This window comes from Triticum dicoccoides, chromosome 1B (genome assembly GCF_002162155.2).
Source record: "Triticum dicoccoides isolate Atlit2015 ecotype Zavitan chromosome 1B, WEW_v2.0, whole genome shotgun sequence".
Classification (NCBI taxonomy): Eukaryota; Viridiplantae; Streptophyta; class Magnoliopsida; order Poales; family Poaceae; genus Triticum; species Triticum dicoccoides.
The window spans coordinates 361621416-361629954 of record NC_041381.1 but is presented as its reverse complement, the minus strand read 5'-3'; positions in this window follow the sequence as shown (position 1 = coordinate 361629954).

Sequence of the window (8539 nt, the reverse complement as noted above, 5' to 3'; positions counted from 1 at the left end):
TGCACTTCACTTATATCTTTTGAGTATTGCTTTATAGAATGCTTCATGTCCTTCACTTATATCATTTGAAGTTTGGATTGCCTGTTTCTCTTCACATAGAAAACCATTATTTGAAGAATGCTCTTTTGCTTCACTTATACTTATTAGAGCATGGTCTTTTGTAGAAAGAATTAAACTCTCATGCTTCACTTATATCTATTTAGCGAGTCAATAGGAATTGGTCATCTGCATGGTTAGTCGTAAAATCCTACATAAAACTTGTGGATCACTGAATATGATATGTTTGATTCCTTGCAATAGTTTTGTGATCTAGAGATGGAATATGTGGGAAGTACTAGTAAACAGTTGTGGTTAGTAAGAATACTGGTGTTAAGGTTTGTGATTCTCGAAGCTTGCACGTATAGTCTCTCGTTATGCTATGAAGTTGGAACATGATTTATTATTGATTGTCTTCCTTATGAGTGGCGGTCGGGGACAAGCGATGGTATTTTCCTACCAACCTATCCCCCTAGGGGCATCTGTAGTAGTACTTTACTTCGAGGGCTAATAAACTTCTGCAATAAGTATATGAGTTCTTTATGACTAATGTGAGTCCATGGATTATACGCACTCTTACCTTTCCGCAATTTGCTAGCCTCTAAGGTATCGTGCATTGTCCTTTCTCACCTCGAGAGTCGGTGCAAACTTCACCGTTACATCCAAACCCCATGATATGATACGCTCTATCACACATAAGCCTTATTATATCTTCCTCAAAACAGCCACCATGCCTACCTATTATGGCCTTTCTATATCCATTCCGAGATATATTGCCATGCAACTTCCGCCGCTTCCGTTTTGATGACATGAGCAATCATTGTCATATTGCTTTGCATGATCGTAAGATAGCTAGCATTATATTTCCATGGCTTGTCCATTTTTTGATATCATTGTTACGCTAGATCATTGCACATCCTGGTACACTACCAGAGGCATTCATATAGAGTCATATTTTGTTATAGGTATCGAGTTGTAAGCAAATAGAAGTGTGATGATCATCAACTTTCATTATTAGAGCATTGCCCCAGTGAGGAAAGGACGATGGAGACTCTGATCCCCCCACAAGTCGGGATGAGACTCCAGACACACAGAGAGAGAGAGAGAAAAGAAGAAGAAAAAAAGAAGAAGAAAAGAAGAAGAAAAGAAGAAAAGGAAGAAAAAAAGAGAAAAGGAAAAAACAAAGAGAGAAGGGGCATGCTAGCTAGTTCCACACTTGTGCTTCAAAGTAGCACCATGTTTTTCATATAGAGAGTCTCCTATGCTATCACTTTCATATACTAGTGGAATTTATTCATTATAGAGTTAGATGCACACCCACTTAGTTTTCATATTGAGCTTTCATACACTTATAGTTCTTAGTGCATTTGTTGCATGGCAATCTCGCATTGATATCAATTGATGAGCATCTCCATAGCCCGTTGGTTAGCCGCATCGATGTGAGACTTTCTTACTTTTTTGTCTTCTCTATATTTACCCCTATCATCATACTCAATTCCACCCATAGTGCTATATCCATGGCTCGCGCTCATGTATTGCGTGAGGGTTGAAAAAGCTGAAGCGTATTAAAAAGTATGAACCAATTGCTCAGCTTGTCATCGGGGTTGTGCGTGATAAATACTTTGTGTTAAGAAGACAGAGCATGACAAGACTATATGATTTTGTAGGGATAACTTTCTTTAGCATTGATATTTTGAAAGACACGATTGTTTGTTGGGATGCCTGAGTATTGATGTCTTTATGTCTAATTATAGACTATTGCTTTGAATCACTCGTGTCTTAATATTCATGACATGATTAGATATATGATCAAGATTATGCAAGGTAGCATTCCACATCAATTTTTTTAATCTTTTACCTACTCGAGGACGAGCAGGAATTAAGCTTGGGGATGATGGTATGTCTCTGTCGTATCTACAATTTTTTATTATTTCATGCCAATATTATACAACTTTCACATATTTTTGGCAACATTTTATATGATTATTGGACTAACATATTGATCCAGTGCCCAGTGCTAGTTCCTGTTTTTTGCATGTTTATTTTGTTTCGCATAATATCCATATCAAATGAAGTCCAAACGCGATAAAAATTTATGGAGAATTATTTTCGAATATATGTCATTTTGGGGACTTGGAATCAACGCAAACGGGGGCCCACAGCCACCACAAGACACCTGGGCACGCCCAAGGGGCCAGGCGCGCGGTGTTGGTTTGTGCTCACCTCGTACGTTGGTTGGAGCTCTACTTCGGGCGCAAGGAAGCTTATATCTGAAAAAATCATGTTAAAATCTTAGCGCAATTGGAGTTATGGATCTCCGGGGAATATAAGAAACGGTTTTGACCAGAAAATAGGAACACGGAACAAAAGAGAACAGAGAGGGAGATCCAATCTCGGAGGGTCTCCTGCCTCTCCGCCGCCATGGAGTCCATGGACCAGGGGGGACTCTCCTCCCATCTAGGGGGCAAAGAAATAAGAAGAAGGAGGGGGGCTCTATCCCCCCTCTCTCCCGGTGGCGCCGGAGCGCCGCCGGGGCAAGGATCGGAACAACAATCTACATCAACAACCTTGCTACCGACGACACCAACTTTCTCCCCCTCTATGCAGCGGTGTAACACCTCTTCTCCCCACTGTAATCTCTACTTAAACATGGTGCTCAACTCCATATACTATTTCCCATTGATATATGGTTATCCTATGATGTTTGAGTAGATTCGTTTTGTCCTGTGGGCTAATCGTGATCTTGGTTGGTATGAGTGTACATTTTATTTATGGTGCTGTCCTACGGTACCCTCCATCTCACGCAAATGTGTGGGGTCCTCGCTGTAGGGTGTTGCAATATGTTCATGATTTGCTTATTGGTGCCTGTGGGGGTGACAACAGCCTAAACACGGATAAGTCGGTTGTTGCGTATGGGAGTAAAGAGCACTTGATACTTAATGCTATGGTTGGGTTTCACGGCCTTAATGGTCTTTGAGGGAGTCCTGGATTATGGGGTGTCCGGATAGCCCAATTATCACCTTTGGCCGGACTCCTGGACTATGAAGATACAAGATTGAAGACTTCGTCCCGTGTCCGGATGGGACTTTCCTTGGCGTGGAAGGCAAGCTTGGCGATACGGATATGTAGATCTCCTACCATTGTAATCGACTCTGTGTAACCCTAACCCTCTTCGGTGCCTATATAAACCGGAGGGTTTTAGTCCGTAGGACGAACAACAATCATACCATAGGCTAGCTTCTAGGGTTTAGCCTCTCTGATCTCGTGGTAGATCTACTCTTGTACTACCCATATCATCAATATTGATCAAGCAGGAGTAGGGTTTTACCTCCATCAAGAGGGCCTGAACCTGGGTAAAAACATCGTGTCCCTTGTCTCCTGTTACCATCCGCCTAGACGCATAGTTCAGGACCCCCTACCCGAGATCCGCCTGTTTTGGCACCGACATTGGTGCTTTCATTGAGAGTTCCTCTGTGTCGTCATCTTTAGGCCCGATGGCTCCTCCGATCATCAACAACGATGCGGTCCAGGGTGAGACTTTTCTCCCCGGACAGATCTTCGTATTCGGCAGCTTTGCACTGCGGGCCAATTCGCTTGGCCATCTGGAGCAGATAGAAAGCTACGCCCCTGGCCATCAGGTCAGATTTGGAAGTTTGAACTACACGGCTGACGTCCGCGGAGACTTGATCTTCGACGGGTTCGAGCCACAGCCAAGCGCGTCGCACTGTCACGATGGGCATGATCTAGCTCTGCCGTCGAACAGTGCCCTGGAGGCCGCACCAGTGTCCGCTCCGGCCCTTAGCTCGGAGCCGACTACACCGATCAAGGACATGTGGCTGGACACTGCCTCGGGGGCTGCGATCTCTACGGCAATTGAGCCGAACACCATCCCTGTCCTTTGCAAGGCTCGTAACTCCAAGGTGCCGGACTCCTCTCCGGACTCCGAACCTTCCGCGCCCCTGCCAATCGAATCCGATTGGGCGCCGGTCATGGAGTTCACCGCCGCGGACATCTTTCAGCACTCGCCCTTTGGTGACATCCTGAATTCACTAAAGTCTCTCTCTCTTTATCAGGAGAGCCCTGGCTGAACTATGGTCAGGAAGGTTGGGATGCGGACGATGAAGAAATTCAAAGCCCACCCTCCACCCACTTCGTAGCCACTGTCGATGATTTAACCGACATGCTCGACTTTGACTCCGAAGACATCGACGGTATGGACGATGATGCAGGAGACGACCAAGAACCAGCGCCTACAGGGCACTGGAAGGCCACTTCATCATACGACATATACATAGTGGACATCCCAAAAGATGGGAATGGCGATGGAACAATGGAGGATGGCCCCTCCAAGAAACAGCCTAAGCGCCAGCGTCAGCGGCGCCACTCTAAATCCCGCCACAGCAAAAACGGTGATTCCGGCACGGGAGACAATAACACCCCGGACAGTGCCGAAGACAACCCCCTCCAGCAGGATTCAGCGCAGGAGGATGGAGAAGCTAACCCTCATGAGAGAGCGGTAGACAGAGAGGTAGAGGACGATAATTACATGCCTCCCTCCGAAGATGAGGCAAGCCTCGACGACGACGAATTTGTCGTGCCTGAGGATCCCGTCGAACAGGAGCATTTCAAACGCAGGCTTATGGCCACGGCAAGCAGCCTCAAGAAAAACCAGCAACAGCTTAGAGCTGACCAAGATTTGCTAGCCGACTGAAGTCCTGGCGGCCGAAGAGTACGAACTCGAACGCCCCTCCAAGAGCTACCCAAAACGCAGGCTGCTACCCCGATTAGAGGAGGAAGCACCTAAACCTACATCACTAGCGCATGATACGGCCGACCGGCCACCTCGTGGCCGCGACAGAGAGGCCTCTCAGCCCTCCACTCAAGCCGCACCCCGGCGCCGCTCAAAAAATACCAAGGCACGGGGAAGTGCGCCAGACCTGCGAGATATATTGGAGGACAGAGCAAGGCAAACAAGATCGATCTACGGATCGTGTGGGCGCCTCACTACACGTGACGATAACCTTCATGCCGGATACAGCAAATCCGGCCGAGCCGAACACAGCAGACAAAGCTCAATTGAGCTACGTCATGATATAGCCCAGTACAGGGGCGCCGCACACCCACTATGCTTCATAGATGAAGTAATGGATCATGAAATCCCCGAGGGTTTCAAACTCGTAAACATCGAATCATACGATGGCACAAAAGATCCTGCGGTATGGATTGAGGACTACCTCCTTCATATCCACATGGCCCGCGGTGATGATCTACACGCCATCAAATACCTCCCACTCAAGCTTAAAGGACCAGCTCGGCATTGGCTTAACAGCTTGCCAGCGGAGTCAATTGGTTGTTGGGAAGACCTGGAAGCCAAATTCCTCGACAACTTCCAGGGAACCTATGTGCGACCACCAGTAGCCGATGACCTAAGCCACATAATTCAGCAGCCAGAGGAATCGGCCAGACAATTCTGGACATGGTTCCTAACCAAGAAAAATCAAATCATCGACTGTCCGGATGCAGAGGCCCTTGCAGCCTTCAAACATAACATCCACGACGAGTGGCTTGCCCGACACCTAGGACAGGAAAAGCCGAAATCCATGGCAGCCCTCACAACACTCATGACCCGGTTTTGCGCGGGAGAGGACAGTTGGCTAGCTCGTAGTACCAACAAGACCAAGAGCCCTGGTAATTTGGATACCAAGGACAGTAATGGCAGGTCGCGTCGCAACAAGCACAAGTGCCGCATTAATGGCGATAATGCTGAGGATACAGCAGTCAATGCCGGATTCAGAGGCTCTAAACCCGGTTAGTGGAAAAAGGCATTCAAAAGAAATACTCCGGGCCCGTCCAATTTGGACCGAATACTCGATTTCTTGTGCCAGATACACGACACCCTCGAAAAACCAGCCAACCACACCAACAGGGATTGTTGGGTGTTCAAGCAGGCAGGCAAGTTAAATGCTGAAAACAATGACAAGGGGCTGCATAGGGACAACGAGGAGGAGCCCCGGCCGCCAAACAATAGGGGCAGAAGGGCTTCCCCCTAGAAGTGCGGACGGTGAACATGATATACGCAACCCACATACCCAAAAGGGAGCGGAAGCGTGCACTAAGGGACGTATATGCGATGGAGCCAGTCGCCCCAAAGTTCAATCCGTGGTCCTCCTGCCTGATCACTTTTGATCAAAGGGACCACCCCACTAGCATCCGCCATGGCGGATTTGCCGCATTGGTTCTAGACCCAATTGTTGACGGATTTCACCTCACTAGAGTCCCGATGGACGGCGGCAGCAGCCTGAACCTGCTTTATCAGGATACAGTGCACAAAATGGGCATAGACCCCTCAAGGATTAAACCCACAAAGACGACCTTTAAAGGCGTCATACCAGGTGTAGAGGCCAACTGTACAGGCTCAGTTACACTTGAAGTGGTCTTCGGATCCCCGGATAACTTTCGAAGCGAGGAGTTAATCTTCGACATAGTCCCGTTCCACAGCGGCTATCACGCACTGCACGGATGAACCACATTTGGAAAGTTCAATGCGGTGCCGCACTATGCATACCTCAAGCTCAAGATGCCAGGCCCTTGAGGAGTCATTACGGTCAACGGAAACACCGAACGCTCTCTCCGAACGGAGGAGCATACGGCGGCCCTTGCGGCGGAAGTACAAAGCAGCCTCTCAAGGCAATTCTCGAGTCCGACTATTAAACGCCCGGACACCGTCAAGCGCGCCCGGAGTAACCTACAACAAGACCGCCTGGCACGTCCCGAGCACACGTAGCAATGCGGCCCCAACCCCAGCCCTGGCAAAATTGCAAAACCAGTACTACACATACATAATTACGCTCTGGAAATACCATGGGCATAGGGGGAGGGGCACGACCACGGCAGGCCCAAAATGCGGCTCAACCGCACCAGGGGCTCCCGATTGTGTCATTCTTTTTTTTCTTACTTTCAGGACTCCTTTATCAAGAAGCCCTGTCCGGCAGTAGAATCGCCGAACACACGATGCAACAACCAGGGTAGCAGAAAGCTACGTCGAGTGTCCAGGTGGTCTCTATAACGAGAAGTATACTTGTTTCACATATCATCCCGCAGCTCACCCCTGGAGGGGGACATGTCAAATAGTCCCGTCCATTGCTTATCGCACTATTTGTATCATTCTGCTTTTACCGCAGCCTTTTTGAATAAACAATGCATAGCTTTTGCCCATTATTGCATTCCTTTTTTATCTATATATGTTCACTTATGACATGTTGCACCCGTACACTTTGGTATGGCCAAATACACTAGGGGCTTAAGTACCCCAAAATATGGTGTGATAAGTCCAAACACTTTCACAAGTGCGGCACCCCGAACTTATAGCATTATATGCATCGGCTCCGAATCATGTCTTGGGTCAATAGTTGGGTTTGCCCGGCTCCCATGTTTTGGTACCTTACGTTCCGTTATATCGGCTAAGGTAGCGCTGGGAGAACCACTGCGATTGTGCCCCGGTTGAGCTAGGTTAAGCACCTCAGTGGAGAAAGCTAAAACTGACCATCATGATAGGGCGAGAGCCCGTCGCTGTTTGAGAGGTTTTTCGAGTCCCTAAAGAATTATGCCGCTTAGAGCGAGGAGTCGGCTTTGTCCGGCCCAGGCGTGGATAGCGCCCCAAATTCGGTCTTCCGAATACTAGGGGCTTCGCCGAAATTTAAAATTATAGAATTCTATGGCTAAGTGAGAGTGTTCAAGAATTATAGTCCGGTTGCCTTGTTCGTTGCGTTGAGCGCCTCCCTCGAAGGACCCAAGAATGGGAAAACGAGTGCTCAAGTTTACTCCGAACACCCCAGCACTCGTGGCATGGGGGCAGAAGCCGACGACTCGCCATCTCTCAAATTTAATAAACGGACGCACGGAAGGTAATATTTTAAATTCACAAGCGTTGCTTAGCGCATATGAACAAGTTTTCAAGCGTACAGGATAAGAAATGCGAGTTTACTCAAAAATTACTTCTTTGGAGCATTCACCCGCTATAAGGCGGGCACCCTTCAGTACGCCCTCATAATACATCTTGGGCTTGCGATACTCCCTGCCCGGCGGTGGAGCGTCCGTCACAAGCTTCTCAGCGTCCATCTTGCCCCAGTGCACTTTAGCACGAGCAAGGGCCCTACGGGCACCTTCGATACAGACGGAGCGCTTGACGACTTCAATCCATGGACAGGCGTCCAGCAGCCGCCTCACCATCCCGAAGTAGCTCCCAGGCATGGCTTACTTAGGCCACAGCCGAACTATGAGGCCCTTCATGGCCTGTTCGGCCACCTTATGGAGCTCGAACAGCTGCTTCAGCTGGTCGTTCAAGGGCACCGGGTGTCCGGCCTCAACATACTGAGACCACAACACCTTCTCCATCGAAATCCCCTCCTCGGCCCGGTAGAATGCGGCAGCGTCGGACACACTACAGGGCAGATCTGCGAATGCTCCTGGAGAGCTCCGGATTCGGGTAAGTAACAAGTAATTC